The sequence below is a fragment of the Anas platyrhynchos genome, chromosome 2, assembly GCF_047663525.1.
Source record: "Anas platyrhynchos isolate ZD024472 breed Pekin duck chromosome 2, IASCAAS_PekinDuck_T2T, whole genome shotgun sequence".
NCBI classification, from domain to species: domain Eukaryota; kingdom Metazoa; phylum Chordata; class Aves; order Anseriformes; family Anatidae; genus Anas; species Anas platyrhynchos.
The window spans coordinates 94986670-95002803 of NC_092588.1; the positions used below are offsets into that span (position 1 = coordinate 94986670).

General features: G+C 38.2%; 1 protein-coding gene across 3 annotated transcripts in view; it reads left to right on the top strand.

The window, feature by feature from the left end:
- The first annotated feature begins 14310 nt into the window (after positions 1-14310).
- Positions 14311-16134, top strand: part of PHACTR1 (phosphatase and actin regulator 1) — a 326124-nt gene continuing 324300 nt past the window's right edge. For 2 of the 3 annotated variants that reach the window (XM_038174411.2, XM_038174416.2), the window contains exon 1: positions 15395-15546. The gene's annotated coding sequence lies outside the window, so the exon portion shown is untranslated. Of the gene's footprint in view, positions 14658-15394; positions 15547-16134 lie in introns of those variants that run through there. The other variant, XM_038174412.2, reaches the window with a different exon arrangement.

The window sequence follows — 16134 nt, forward strand, 5'->3', positions numbered from 1 at the left end:
ACAAGATGCTGACAGGCTTTGATACCACTTGGCACAGTCACAAAATAAATAAATAAATCTGAACTTTCAAATTACACAGCCACTACCTCATTATTTCCTAGGAATGTCATACTGTGAATTGTCTTGTTTGTGAGATGCTCAGGGGTAGATTTGGCAGAGGCTTAAATTGGAATCCAAAAAATTAAAATAGCGACCATCTCTCAACTAAAATAAGCATTTGGCTACCTTAATTTCCTCCATTCCATGTACATATACAAAGTGCCAGTTCAAAGTTTGTCTAGTCACTTTTCCAGTTTTATAGCAGAGACTTGGGCAGTAGAATTGTATCTAAAGATAGAGGGCTATTTTTCTGACACATCCATAAATTAGAACAAGTGAGCTGCATTAGGAGACAGCAAAATAAGTGTCTGAGTCTCCTTCATGTATGAAATAGCTGGAAGAAAAACAAGAAATTCTATAGAGAAAAAACTGTTTGGAGGTTTTTGTTTGTTTGTTTGTTTGTTTTCTGTAAACACAGTCTTGACTTTTTCAAGGATTTCTGGGAAGCACAAGGACAATAGCTTACCTTGAGATTTCTCATCTTTGTTTTTCATTTCTGGTTACCTCCTTTAGCAATTGCCTGTATAGGCTATGTTCTGCTGAGTAGAGGACTAAACAGTAAAGTATGAAGCAAATGTCATCTTAAGACTTGCTAAAATATGAAGCGGATGCTTTGGAGTAAAGTATGTCTGAGCTGGCTGATGAAGAGAAGTGCTATTTAATAGATTCTCCTAAAAATAAGTGTGTGTGTGTGTGTGTGTGTGTAGCTATTCAATATTTTTAACTTACAAAAAGGAAAGTTTTTTGAAGATCTGATCTTTGGAACTTTTTCACTGATGAACCTCCTTTCCTTTATAATAAAAATAATTTTTTGGCAGGGTTCTCTATACTCAGTTCACAAGTCTAAATAAGTCTGTTTCCTAAATTTTCATTTTTATATCCTGTTTTTCAGCAGCTAATGAACAGTGCAAAGTATCAGTAGCTGAAAGCATGTGATTTGAACGGTTCTGGACTCACAGGGCATCGATTACTGAACCAGAAGGTAGTTGGTAGGGTTCTGAGAAGCAAATGAAACTTGCTTCTAAGCATGATTAGAATCACTTCCACATGTTATTCTAAAAATCAGATGAGGTATCATTAATGTCTTCAGCCAAGCCTAAAAAATATTCTTGAACCATTGCCATGTGATGTGCTTAATGACAGTGAGAAATTAATAAGCTGGCTAAAACTCTAATCTTTTATGCTTTATTTATTCATTTGTTTACCAGGCCATCTAAAAGGCCCTGGTATGATAGTGGTATTGTGTGCACACAGGAAAAAGAGTGGTCCTAGCATGCATGGAGAGTTGATAACTAAAGATATGAGGCAAAAGATGAAAATGAGAAAGTGGGAAGCACTGACAGCATCATTTATAGGTGTGTGTCTTTGTGTTGGTTGGTCGGTTGGGTTTTTGAGATTTCTGATAAAGTAGCCTTTTTTTTTCTTGATTTTTAATAAGACAGCAAAAGAAATCTTTATAAGAATGGAGCGAAAAACAGGACAGTAAAGTTAAGTGAAGATTTTTGAGGGGTAGATTGGTGAAAGCAGACGACTTATTACTTGATAATCTTACAGTGCAATAATGGAAGAAGAAATATGTTTTAAGGAAAGAAACTAGCCAAGCACCTGTTATCCTAAGTATGGTCTTACATTCATCCTTGTCCTGCAGACCGGTGGAAGTAGATAGATTTGAAATGTAGCCTTATATTGAAGTGAGTGCTGTGATGAATAAGGGTTATGCTAAAGTTTGTAAAAGTCACTCATAGAATTACCACTCCAACCTATGCATTTCTACTGCTTGAACCTGGAGCTATTAAAGAATCTCCTTGAACTAAAGGAATAGAATTTTGCTTATTACAGTGCAAGTAGTACTTTCGACTAGGTAAATACTTCCTAGTTCTTAATGTGATATTTAAAACTATAATTCCCATTTTGCACTCTATAATTTAGGTATTAATCTTTGACTCATCCTTGACATTCTACTTACACCTACAAGTACAAGCACAGTGTGTTTTGGAATTTAACAAAATTAGATATACTGCATTTTGCCAAAGAATGACTGGAGAAAAGGCATACTTTTTCCAAAGCTAGATGAGTGAAAAGCACACTTCTGCAGCTTTAGTGAGTCCATGTGTGGCAGAGCAGTACATGTGGGTCAGGGGAGCTATTTCCATGTTTCATCATTGGATAATCATTTGTCACACTAGAGATGAACAAACTGGGCAGAAAGAAATACTTTCTATTGCTTAAGTTTGTTTTACATGCTTTTTTATATGTAAAAGAGAGATGTATGCATCTCTATTTTTGTATGTATGCATTCCCAATAGACACTTTGTGCTATGGAGTTTCCAGATGGAAAGAGTTCCTCTTTCTCTATCAATCTCATAGGTAGATGGGTCTCTCCATCTCATCTGTTTGCTAGGGGGGACACCTCTCCAGCTATTTACTTGAACCTGTATTTCAGTATATCTTTCAGTATGTCCCAGCCTTAGTGATTTCTAAGATAGATCAGAGCGAAGAACGGTCCAGCTTCTATTTTTCAAAGTTAGATTGTGTATGTGCTAGTGGGAACCCATGAGGGCCAAAAGCTGTGTAACATCCCCAAACGCTGGAGATGATGTGTGGCAGCAATCAAGATGTGAAAGACATTGTTCTGGCTGTAATTATCATGCCACTTCATGTGCTGGAGCCAGAATGGTCATGTCCTGGAGGACACAGAGCAAGCACAGTGCTGTTTATACTGCTTGTCTATGTTACGTATTTTTCCCCTTCTTATCATTAAAAGCAAGTGTCCTGAATCTCATATGGTTGGGTCTTAGTCAATGGTGGAATAACAGAAGCTGAAAATTTACAGAAAGGAAGAAATGTTTAAAAAATGAGTCCCAAAAGAGCAGAAGCAATGAAGAAGTATTGGGAAAGGGGGAACATGGCACCTGGTCACCTAGGGAAAAAATACAACATGGTTATACCTTACTGAAATCTCAGAAGTGCTTGTGTGTTATGCCTGTGAGCTAAAACAACGGCAAAATGCAGCAGACTTGCTGCAGTATCCAACTAATGATAACAAACTACCTGCTCTCTCTGTTGTTCCCCTTTTTTCTCTCATTGAACAAGTAGGCCCAGGAGCTTTTGCTATTGATTTCAAGAGAAAATATTTAGGTGTTAAATTCTTTCAGGCAGGGATTATTTTTGCATTGCCTGACACACTGTGACTTTTGAGTTATGGCTGTGGGCATTAGGGACTCAGGCAAATTATGGAGAATAACAGTAGTGAAATAGTATAAAATGTAAATTATTTTCTGAAGATTGTTTAAAAGAGACATACACAGTGCTTAGCTAAATGTCTCAGCAAAATCAAGATCTGCAGCAAACTGAGGAGCATCTGGGCTGGAGCTGTCCCTTCTAATCACAGCAGAAGGAAGTCATTCAGTTAATTATGTCATGGAGATATGATCTCCTGTACCCCTCAGGTCAGGACTGGGCTCTCTCTCACATCCTGCTCTAGGTTTAGGCAAAGCAATGTTTCATAGTGCAGCAGACAGCCAGAGCATGAAGGGAGCCCTATAACAGGAGTGGCTACAGAGCTCCTTGACAGAGTTCTGCTTTGATCCTTTGCTTTGCCAAGTAGCTACTGCTGGGGAGTTTCAGTCCTCCCAGAAGCAGCAGTTGCTGTTTCACTCTTCCAATTCCCCAGCAGCAGCAAAGAGGCAAGCCCAGCTTCTGCAGCAGAAGAGGCACAGCACCCAGGGGGATACTTGAGCCAGTCTATTTTACACTTGCTAGTTTTACCTTTTATCCTGCTCAGTGTTTATTAATCAACCCAAATCAAATACCTATCACTGCAGTTCCACTTAGATACTTGTTTCTGGGGAGGTGGAGGGGGGGTTGTCTTTCCACTGTGATTGCCTGTTGTCTCAGAGCCCTTCTATCTTACAATCCCTTTGGAATCAGATGTGGAATTGCCCCCGCCCAGCTTCATTTACTGAATACGACGTAGAGGGAACAAATCAAACTGGTGGGGATAGAAACCCTCAGAGGCAGAAGGTGGTGAGAAGTCTGAGAATAGATGACAGGAATTTATTTATTACAGAAAAATGCATGAGTTGTAAGAGTAAAGAAGTCCTGAAAGTGAAAACAAGAAGAGTTCTTATTAGAATAGTAATGATAAGCAGGCTTTGGAACCTTTTAAACTAATCATGGCAATATCTGTCTCTGTCACAGTTCTCCAGATGATTGGATAGTTCAATGGACTATTAAATAAACTAAACAAAATCCTTCTCTGAGGTGACAAAACTTCGGAAAACATCTTTACAGAAGACAAACAGGTATTGAAAAGGAGAGCGCTTGAGGGGCTAGGCAGATTTGCTTTGAGCACCTCAAACACATTCTTCATTGAGAAGAAAATTGTCAGCTGTACTCTTTCAAAGGTTCTCACATTTCACAGTCTCATGGTGGCTTTCTACTCACCTAGAGAAGACTGTAATTCTCCCTTCAGCAAAGTAATTGAATAAGTTATTTCTACGTCAGTGTTTCTAGTTACATCATGTTACTCAATTATCCACGATATGCACCAGAGGAAAAGGGAAAAGAAGTTCAATTTGTAGCAAAGAAATTGGGCAATTTTAAGAAGGGAATTAAGAACCCTAAGGGTATTGTAACACTAGAAAAGCCTACCAGGAAGGTTGTGCTGTCTTTCAAAGGAGGTTTTAAAGTGTAGGTTAGAGAAACATCAGTTAAGAATGAGCTAGGTGAGGTTTACTTTGCCTCATTGCACAGAGAAGAGATAATATCTCAAGGTCCCCTTCTGTCTTGTGTTTCTGAGAATCTGTGCTTTTGTTATTGTCAGTCATTGTCCTTTTGTTGATATATTCCACTATGCTGTTTGTCATTTAGACTGCAACTCCACACTAAGTGCTGCCTTCAAAACTTTTTCCTTCCACAGTAATCCCTTTTCTGGAGAGCACACTACATCTTTCTTTTAATAAACACATACTATTTGTGTGTTCCAGTCCTTACCTCCTCGGGCTTTTACAATTGTTTCCAGCAAATTGCATTTTCTCATAGGCTCCAGGCATTGAGAGGAAAATTACAGCCTGGTAGTGAAAGTTCACCTAACTAAAAAATGTTAATGTCTCCCAGTATGTGCTATTCACATGGGGTCAAACAGTGGGCTCACAGAATTCAGGCATAAAACACAATGATTTCAGCAGAGCTAGCATTTGGCTAAAGGAGCCTGTCAAATACAATATAGAGCTGCCATAGATACTGTCCCTGTATTCCCTTTGGTTAAGATACCATTTAATTTAGTAGTACAATTTATCCCATTTTTGAGCTAAACCTAAACCAAAAACAGCCTATTCTCCCTTATTTCTACACCCAGATGCCTCATTGTCATTTATAAGATCCATTGAAGCCTCTCTGTGAATCGTGAATGTTGAAGAACAAATGACCAGCCACTTTGTGTCTGAAGGAGGAAAAGGAAGATTCTCATGGAGAGCTCATTTCCACAGGATCCTCAGAAAAACAGTGAGGAAAGGGAGGCAGGAGGCTCTCTTGGATTGCTCTGATGTAACCTCTGGAGTAGCTGAATTTTGCTGGCTGCTGACAAAATACAGGGCCCTGGGAGAATAGCTTTCCAGCTGAAGTACCTCCCTGGCTGCGTGAACCTTGGTGAGCAGGAAAAGGGGTGGTGTCCAAGTCCATTTGTCCCCTTTGTCCAGCCCTGCTGAGGAAGGGAAGCAAGCCATGGTGCACATATATGCTGTACAGGTTCCTTGCTCAGCCTCATGAGGAGAAGGAAAAAAAATAAAGAAAAAGAAAAAAGAAGAAAAAAATGTTGTTGGATGATTTTGTGGAATAGTGTTTGAGGAATTTGGGTATAAAATATATTTATTCCATGTTTTCCTGGTAGAAGCCCTCTCTATCCTAATTTTAAAACATCTTGAATACTAGGTCTTTGATGGAGTAAGTGAATTTCAGTTTAGGACCTGAGAATGTTTTTGTCTGTATGCATGAAAGAAACTGAGCTTTTATAGTATTGTACAAGCCAAAAATGCAAGCCAAACAAGAAATACATTAAATACACATCATAGGGTTACTGCCAACTAATTTATACCATGCTGCAGCATTCACTCCACACAGCAGTAGTCTCCTCCCTCTAGCCGCTGTCCTACCCATTTTCAACATGTTTCTATTTTTATCTCCCCACCACTTGTGGTTCCAGAGAGGCAGTCTTTCATATGGGGCCAAACCTTGCAAAAGCCTGGTCAGTTACTCTTAACTTTATTTTGAAATGTGGTTCCTTTGATAAAAAAAGCACTTGGTTACGTCTTTATCTCATTGAATCACACTTGGAGGTATATATACTATATATTACAGGTACTTGCCAATGGTCTATGCCTGTGTGTGCTGGAGGACTAGCACAAGGAAGCTGCAAGAAAGGTTATTTACAGGATGCACCTAGCACTGGCTGGCTTCAGCCACCATTGAAATGGTATTGTGTCCACTTAGCTCTGCAGCAGAAGCTCAGGTTCCTCTGTACACCCCAAAAAAAAAATACTGGAAAAAAAACATTCTCCTAAGTCAGTTTGTACTTCTCTCTTTTTGGCCCATGCTGGGCATCACTAAGAGGCACAAAATTCTGCACAATTGTTCATTTCTCTAAGCGTACTATAAAGCTACTCAAAGGACTTTGCAGGTGACAGCTATCCTTGATGAGGGGCCAGGCAGAGGAAGGATTTCCAGAGACTGCTTAGTAGCTTTGGAAGTTTTTTATATGACAGGGACCTCTGACTGCAGCCTGCAAATCTATTAAATACTGTAACTAGGGTCCCTTCCAACTCAGCATATTCTATGATACTATGATACTATGAACTGCTCCTGGTTTGATCATCAGTGTTTGATTTCCACCCCCTCCCTTCTTTTTCAAAGGTATTTTTAGTTTTTATACTGGGCTTTTGAAAAATACAAATATGACCACTCAGTCAATATATTTTTGGTCTTTGTTTCCTCAATTGCATTTTCAAAACCAGTATTTTTAATTGGTCACTTGAGCTTTTTTTTCAGTGACGTTGAGCCTCTGATGCATGTCACTTCAGTATTTTCCAAACATTGTAGGCGTCATGGAGCAATTTTAGCATAAAAAGAAGAGTAAAACTAGAGATGGCGGGGGAGAAAATTACATTTTGTATATATAGTATTAAATGCTTCCATTAGTTGCCATAGGGATGGGCAGAAGTTGGTCTAAAATGACAGCTTTTCTGATGCTTGATGTGTTTAAGAAGAAAACATTGAGGGGAGGGCTTTTCATTGTTATTATTACCCTGGGAGTCTTTTATACAGGAGGGGAATGTATTAAAGTCATATTTCTCTAAAAAACACAGTGGGGCTATGTTAACAGACCAGGCATCACCATCACTTCTCTGCGGAGGCACTGACCTCTACAAAACATGTATCTTTGTAGCTTCAGGACTGAACTTCCACAGCTGCTCCAAGCTTCACATTTCTTCCTGTTGTGCAATGTGGGAGCTATCTGGCAACCCCTCCTCCTGTGCACTATCCATAAATCTGTGCAGCAGTAACCCAAGGAAAACTTTGTCCTGCAATTGCTGCTGTGCACACCCTGATTGCAACAGAACTGACAAGACCTGGTTTTCAGACCAGGCTTTCCTGTTTGTTTGCTCTCTTTCCACGTTTGCTTGGTCTGAATACTGGAAATCAACAGAACATGAACCCTCAATTTACAGATATGCTGTGAACTCCCACACAATCATGTCAAAAACTAAGAGGTGCAAGTTGTATCACAACATGTCATCCAAGCCTCCAACCATCTGATGTTAAAACTCTCTCATGTCAAGCATGACCAAGAGTAGGGCACCAGCTGTGCTGTTTGCTGGCATTCAGGTCCCTGGAAATTGTAGATTGTATGTGTGCCATACAAGGGACAGTTTTTTGGTTTTGCTAACAAAAAAGGTAAATCAGAAATGGCTACTATATAACATACAAATAAGATCTAATTAGGAGGCTTAGTGTTATAACTGTCAGTGTTTCTTAAAGAATCCCATAAGAGAAGGATCTAGCCCATAAGGAATGAAACTGAAGCAGTACACTTTCTACTGACTTTTAGTAAGTTTTCAGGTAAGCACCTGTGAAATTATTTAAAAACAAACAAACAAACAAAAATAAATAAATGAATAAAAACAAAACAAACAAACAACAACAACAACAACAACCCTAGCCTCTTGGCTGTGTCACATGTGCCTTTTTTTCTTCATTCCCCTAAAGACAATGTTTTATTAAAATTACTTATCAGCTGGGAGGACACTGAGCAAACATGTTGAGAAGGCCACCCATAGACTGTGAAATGTCACTCATCAAGACAATTATTTGCTGCCTTCCTGTACATGCTGTTCTGATAGTGCATGGGGGTGCACCGCATGTGATTGTACTGTCTCCAATAGTTAGTGAAAGTTGGGCAACAGAATCAAAATATTATTTTTTCTCAAAGGGTTTGACTGAAAATAAGTGCAACCCATAAAACACTAGATTTGTCCTCATCTAATGTTCTTTTTTAGAAACCATCTCTGGTCCAACATTGTGACCAGAAAGAAAGAGCAGGTCTGAAAGACCTGCTCTTCTGTCAAGTCAAAGGAACTTGAGGAGAGGATCTACATCAGATGTTCCATGTTGGAATGCAAATTTGGTGTTAGTCCTACAGATTCCCACTGAATGTGCAAAGTGGTTTTCCTCAAAGGCAAGCAGAAATTCTTTGAAATCATGAGCAACATGAAGAGCTTGAAGTGATCTCCCAAGTCTGCAGTGTTTGGTGAAAAAGGAGGAGGATGTGGGCAGAAAACAGGCATGTCTGAGGAGACAGGAGAACTAGTGCAGTCCCCGTCATGCTAATGGAGCACATAGCTGCAGTACGTATTCCTCATGCTAATGGAGCACATAGCTGCAGTACGTATTCCTCTTTTAGACCATACTTTTGCCACAAGGCAGAAGGAACTTGACAGCTCTACAGTCTTGCTGTCATTAGGAAAGAATTAGGTTCTTCTGGCTTGCTACTTTGCACATCATTTTTGACATTGCATAGCTCTGTGCTATGCAGGATCAAATCTTTTGATTAAAGTCAGGAAAGCACAACAATATGTAGTTGCATATACTTACATATTTGAAATGCACAAAAAATATACAATTTGCAGACAGAAAACTGTGTCCAAGCTAAGTAAAAGGCAAATGCAAACTTTGGAATAACTCCAGTACTGAGGTACAGTGATATGTGTCCAGGAATACTTGAGGTATCAGGATGGTTTTGTCAATTACACTCACATATTTCATTACAAGTCCTATAAATGTTCCTACTGCAAAATATGTGGCTTCTCAGTAGCTCAAGGGCAGTGCAGGGTAAGAAACCAAAGACAGGTGGATGTTTTTTTCTGAAGCTCTTGTTGTTAATCTATTCTAGCAAAGTGAAACATTAAAAATGCAGTCTGAAAATCCTTGAAAACTGTATCTAAGTTGATGCAGATTTTGGAGGATAGCACAATGTAGAAACAAGAAAGGAGATTGATTTTATGTAAATTATTCAGAGATTGGCATTCGTATGCATTATTTATCTATGTATGTATGGTGCCCCATGAATATTAAATCTCATCATGTTATTTGACATATACAAACTATACTTTGTAACTTCATTAATACTCCATTGTTATGTCTTTTCCATACATAAATTCAACTGGCAAGAATTCATTTGATTTTGTTCTAACCAGATTGCAGTTCCTAGGTTTTTATCAAATTTAATCATGTAACACTGCTTATGTCCAGTTGCTCAGTTATTTCAAAGTTGTTTATCCCACTTAAAACCAGCAGCCAACTGAAACTAGATTTAGGAATGATCCACTAGCAGTGCAATTTCTCAGAGGCCATCAGAAGGCTGTAAAGAATATAAATACACATTTGTTTTCAGTCTCCCTGTGTTGGGTTTTACCCCTCTTTTGATGAAGTTTAAGATTGTATTCATTGGTACCTGCACTGGTATTTTAATCAACAGTGTTTTAATCAATAATGATCAATAATTTAATCAATAATTAAATTATAATTTAATGGTGTTTTAATCAATTAAAATCATTCCTTATCCTGTTCTCAGCAATCACACCATCCTTGGTGTTGGGGCTAGTGCAAGCTCTGGGGACTGCTCAGTCCTAAGAAGGTGTAGAGGACGGATGATTTTGCTGGGTTCCTCTCATGGTTTTTGGTTGCTCCTTTGAATCTTTTTAAATTTCCCTTGCCAAAACTCCTAGAAAAGTAAGGAAACCAAAAGGGATACCCCCCCCCTCCATGACTGCTGTGTACTGGCAGAGCTATGGAGGAAAGCTTAACCAAAAAATCTGTTTTACTAGTTTCATCCTGTTCCCTGCTCCAGACAGCTCTGCATTTTTCTGGTTACCATGTAACCTGTAGGAATGAATTGGGGAATGTATTTTTTTTTTCCTGTGTGGTTTGTTATAGGGAAAAAATAATAATCTGATCATGTAATTGAGGAAGATGATGAAGTCTATTTAATGCGGAAGAATTTCTGCTTGTATAAGGACTGAAGAACTCATCTTTAACATACATGTGCTCCCAAAATCTCTCTTCCCTAATATGTTTATCATATAATTATGACTTCAAGCTCTCCTCCCTCAAATGAAGGCGTATCGAAGTGCCATATATTATCTTAGAATAGACTTCTTCTATGCAGGGTGTCTAATCTTTGTTCTCCATGACAGCATTTTAAGATTTTCTCAGATAATAACTTTTTGAACTTCTTGTTCATGTCACTGGATCCTGAAGCTGCCTCTTTTCAAGATGGTCTTCTCTGCTTTGGAAAGTGTGCAATGCTTGCTTCAGAGCTAAATAATGAGAATGTGACCCTGATGCTACAAAAGCCAAAAACAAACTTTCCACTGATTTCAAGAGCCAGAACTACCTTTATATTCTCTTAAATGTTTCTGGATATTGATCATTTTTATGGCAGAAATATCAGAAACAAGTACATCCACAGTGGGAGTTCCTCTTATTCTTGATAACTCTTCTATAACTCGGAAGTGTTTTCAGCATGGGGACACCAAAATGGATTTGTACAAAATCTGTTGAAACTTCTGAAAACATCAGTGTTAGTCTCTGTCACTGTGAAGCATATATAACACTCATTTAAATATTTTTGTGTTTTATCACATGCTGTGTGTGACATATTTGTCTTGCATTACAAATAAGAAATCTAGAACACATTTGTGTCCTAATTTTGCTATCAATCCTCTCTTTTTAATATATCTAAGCACAAAACTGATAATTATGATTTAAAACACACACACACACACACACACACAAAAACTACTTTTCATAGCTTAGGGGTTTAAACTTTTATATTCTTCCTTTATTCTGAATGTATCCCTCAGGAAATAAGTCTGTAATAATCACCTTGCCTACACTTCTTCAGTCACACATTACATTCTCTCTCCCACTTTCTTTCAGGTTAGTATTAATGTTTGTCAGCAGCAGACTTTTCTTCTTTTTTTCTTTTTTTTTTCTTGAGGTTCTGAGTCATTACAGTAACAGTTATATTCTCAATAGAGAATTCAGGGTAGGAGAAAAAAAAAAACACAAAACAAAACTAAAAAACAGCCCTCTTGCCTACATGTATCTGACTGTTAGAAAACCAGAAGGCTACTCACTTCTTTTAAATGCCAAGTGTTCAATTACTTTCCTCTTGAGGGTTTTTTCTTTTGTTTTGTTTGGTTTGGTTTGGTTTTCTTTTTTTAATTTGAGAAAAAATTAAATGTGATGCAGTAGGTTATTTAAGCTCCTGATGAGGAATGCCAACTTCAGAGTTTTCCAAAGCATGACAATTTTTCTCCAAGTATTTTTCTGAGGTCGGTTGGATGTTTTTATATTCTGCCTCACAAAGAGTTCAATCTCAGTCTAGTCCTCTGGGGGTATCTGTGTATATTACAAAACCATTGCATTGATTATCTTGCATAGGAATCTGTGCTGATAAGAGGTCTGGCCAACAGCAGAGGTTTTGCAAGTTTGGCTTCAGGGGTTGATAGAGCACAGGGAAGCTTTCAAATAGCTGGTAAGCAGTTTCTGGTTCTGGCTGTTGTTGCACTTCCCTGTCCTGCCCTGTGAGGTGCTCTGATGTTCTTGGAAACAAAGACAGAGAACGCATTTCAATGCACCATACATTATTTCAAATGTTCACTGTCAAACTTTCAGAATGAGCTTCAAGGATATGTGAACCCTGATCTGCAGACTATATTCAATACCGAACATGTTTCACCTGAACATGTTTCTAGACATATAGGCTTTTCAGCTCAACTGGAGGTTATGGATTTCCCTATTGAGGGACTGAGGGTTAAATGTGGGACCGTGCTACCATCCTAAAGGGTTTGTAATCGGGCAGGCAAGGATTTCCCTCATGGCGATGAATGCCACAGAAGCATATAAATAAAAGGCACTGTTACCTTTCTTGTTGCTAAGTACCCCATAGTCAGAGAGAGCTCTTGGCAGCTGTCAGAACTACTGCACAATAATTTAAAGTGAGCTGTAAATCCCTGAAATGGATGAATTTTGATTATGCAATAGTAGAGAGGTTGCTGGTAATTTCAATGACTGTGCACATCAGTCAAGTTGGAAGATGACCAAGTGGATTGAAAGGGTGATGACAAAGAGGACCAGAAGAACACAACAAAGGTTAATTGATAGGTGTTATAAAACATTCTCCAGCATGCAAAGTTATATTGTTCTCAGCTTCCTTTGGACTAAGAGATCCAGTAACTCTAAAAAAAGAGAAAAAGAGAAAGAGAAAGAGAAAGAGAAAGAGAAAGAGAAAGAGAAAGAGAAAGAGAAAGAGAAAGAGAAAGAGAAGGAGAAGGAGAAGGAGAAGGAGAAGGAGAAGGAGAAGGAGAAGGAGAAGGAGAAGGAGGAAGAGGAAGAGGAAGAGGAAGAGGAAGAGGAAGAGGAAGAGGAAGAGGAAGAGGAAGAGGAAGAGGAAGAGGAAGAGGAAGAGGAAGAGGAAGAGGAAGAGGAAGAGGAAGAGAAAGAGAAAGAGAAAGAGAAAGAGAAAGAGAAAGAGAAAAAAAAGTATTGTTAGCAAGTAGCAGATATCCTTGCAGAACATGAAGGATAGTTTTCTTCTGTCTTCCATTCTCCATTGCCAGTCTTTCTTTTTTTTTTTTTTTCTTTTTCTTTCTGTTTTTCTATCTGAAACCCATATAGCTCACCCATATCTTCAGTACCGTATGGATGCTTCGAAGAAGCATTTAAGAAACCTTAGAGTGGAAATCCCTGTAATGATCTGCTCAGAGTGAATCTTACTTTCTAACCTGTACCAAATAACCCATAGTGTGAGGGTTTATTTATCTTTTTGGGCTTCTTCGTAAAAGTCAAAAAATCCATTGTATTTGATTTAAACAGCTGTCTGATGCTGAAACAAAATCTGACGTTTCAGAATCCCCAGTTTTGAGCATCATTTAGGTTTGGTGGCAGTGCATTTCAAAGGCGTTTATAGCTGATCTCTTGAGCAGAATATCTGCAAGCAAGGGAAGACTAAGCCTGATTGTTTCCTGACACTTCTCTTGGACAGAACTTCTGCAACAAAAATTTTCAAAGGATCACTTTTATCCCTGCCTTTGTCACTTTCTGACAAAAAGTTTTGGGGAACTATTCTAGGAACCAGGCTTCCATCCCTCTCATGAGGGATGTTCTGTGCAACTTATTAACATTGCTTTTGTCAGCCCCTATTGCTTGGCTTCATTTGGGTTCCAAACAATGTGTGACTCCAGAAATGTTAGCTAGATGAACTGGAAGCCATCAAGAAATAACTGTGCTGTATTTCAGTTTATTAACTGTCCAAGCCCACTTTCAAACCTGGAAAAGGTATATTATTATTAAAAAGATCTCAGTAGAATCATATTCTGCTTTTACGGTTTGTGAATGTGCATGTTTAAGCTATCATGACATGACACTGTGCTATTTGATTTATGTTTTTACTGATGCTTTGACTGAGGAGTTTGTTGCAATGCACTGTTAAATGGAGGAAAAATCAGAAACTGCATCAGACAACCACTCTGTATTTCATTCTAGAAAATAGCTGGCAATTATAATTACTCACTGTGTTTCTGGCTCAGAATAAAAGTGGCATTGCACAAAAACCACACTGAACATTCGTCGTGATTAGAAAATGCTCCACACCTTGGAGTGCAGTGGATACATAAGAATAATTTTAAATGCAAATTAAATTGTGGGGGTAGCAAAGAGAACAGATAAACGACAGTAAAACAAAGCCTTTCACTTTCTTCAAATTAGCAGGCTAATGTAGTATAAAAAAAAAAAAAAAAAGCAGTTCTACTCAGATCTGTGCTAAGAGCTTTCATTTCATCATAATATAAAACAGCAGATCCGTCACTTTTCTCTGTTCAGTACTCTTGATTTTGAGGTTGAAGTGAAAATTAGAAGCTGTTCATTCTGGCTCACAGACTAGGTTGCATTTACTTAGTCTTATTCCATAACAGTAGGATGGAAAGAGGTCAGTAACAGTGGTAAGTACTTATCTCCTGCATGTGATTTTATTTATTTATTTTAAAAATTTTTCATAGTGCTTTTGCTTTTGATCAATGTATATTTCCTACAAAAAGCTACATCTTGTATTTTGTATAAAGCTGTGTGTTATGCAGAAATGCAATGATTCCTAGAGAATGCTTGTATCAGATGTTATAGCACCTTCAAGAATGAATGAATTACTTAAAGTAGGAATTCTGGAATAGGAGAGATTTCTGGATAATCTATATATTTCATAGCATCTGTGGAATGTTTTTGTGTTGTTTTTACTGTATGCCTTGTCCAACAAGCAGTACCAGATAAGAAATGAATATTTTCAAGGTAGTATTTGCATTAAATCCATAGCAAAACATTTAACAGTCTCATTACCCTTGTGGTAAATGATGAAGAAAGTAAGTGTTTTGCTTACTGGAAGCAAATTATTGCACAAAACACAATGTTACAGTTAATCATTATGAAACACTTTAAAGTATCTCAGAATACAAGCTGCAATGAGGAAGATCAGAGAGAAAAAAAATAATCTTAAGGAAACTTGATGCAGTGTATTTTTCTATTTTTTTATTATTATTATTATTTTCCTTAGGAAAGTTTTTATCAAATCAAAACCAGGGGCTTAATTTTTCAGTATGAAGGGTGAGGGGGAGTGGAGGATATGATCATAGTGTCACCTCCTGTTGCTAAGTAACAGCATCTCCTGGCCATTTTTATCTGATAAAGGAAGTCCAGTTGACGTTATGCATTATTCATCAGAATTCCTATCAAACAATCAAAATTGTTTGCTTACACTGGGGACATTTTCTAAGATCAAAGAAACCTTCCTTGAAACTACTGGAGCGTACACGACTGCCAGTCAGCTCTTGATATTTTGCAGTAAGTATAATTTCTGGTCTGGGAGTGCTACAGCCAAGTGAATTGCTGAGGAATTTTAAAAGTTTGCTCATCGGGTTAGGCTTCTGAATTTTAGAAAGGACTGCATGTTGATCGATGAAAACCAAATTAAAGAAAAAAGAAAAAGCTTTGAAACCCTGGTTTCCTGATTTTTGCCAGCATAATTAAAAGAGTTGCTTGAAGTAAGGGTCTTGGTCTCCCTGCCCAAACCTTTCCGTTGGGTTTGTACAGAAAAGGACTAGAGGTATTTTTGTCGGTTTGTCTGTTGTGCAGAGCTGTTTGTATGCTTATGATTATATGCTGTAACTAACTGAGGTGTGGAAGAGAGATCTGGGTTGTGCCTTTTCTTCAAATCTTGGGTTTTTATGTGAGTTGGTGAGAATAGAGGAAAATGCAAGGACATTTAGCAAGAGCCCGACTGGAGAAGGGTCAGGCTGATGTGCATAATCCTGGGAACTCTGCCTGGCAGAGGCACACTTGATTCAGTGTGCATCTTTGTCAAAAGTAACCTAGGATTTAAACAGATCCAAGGTTCTGAAGAATGCCAAAAATATAAACCTTAACTAAGAC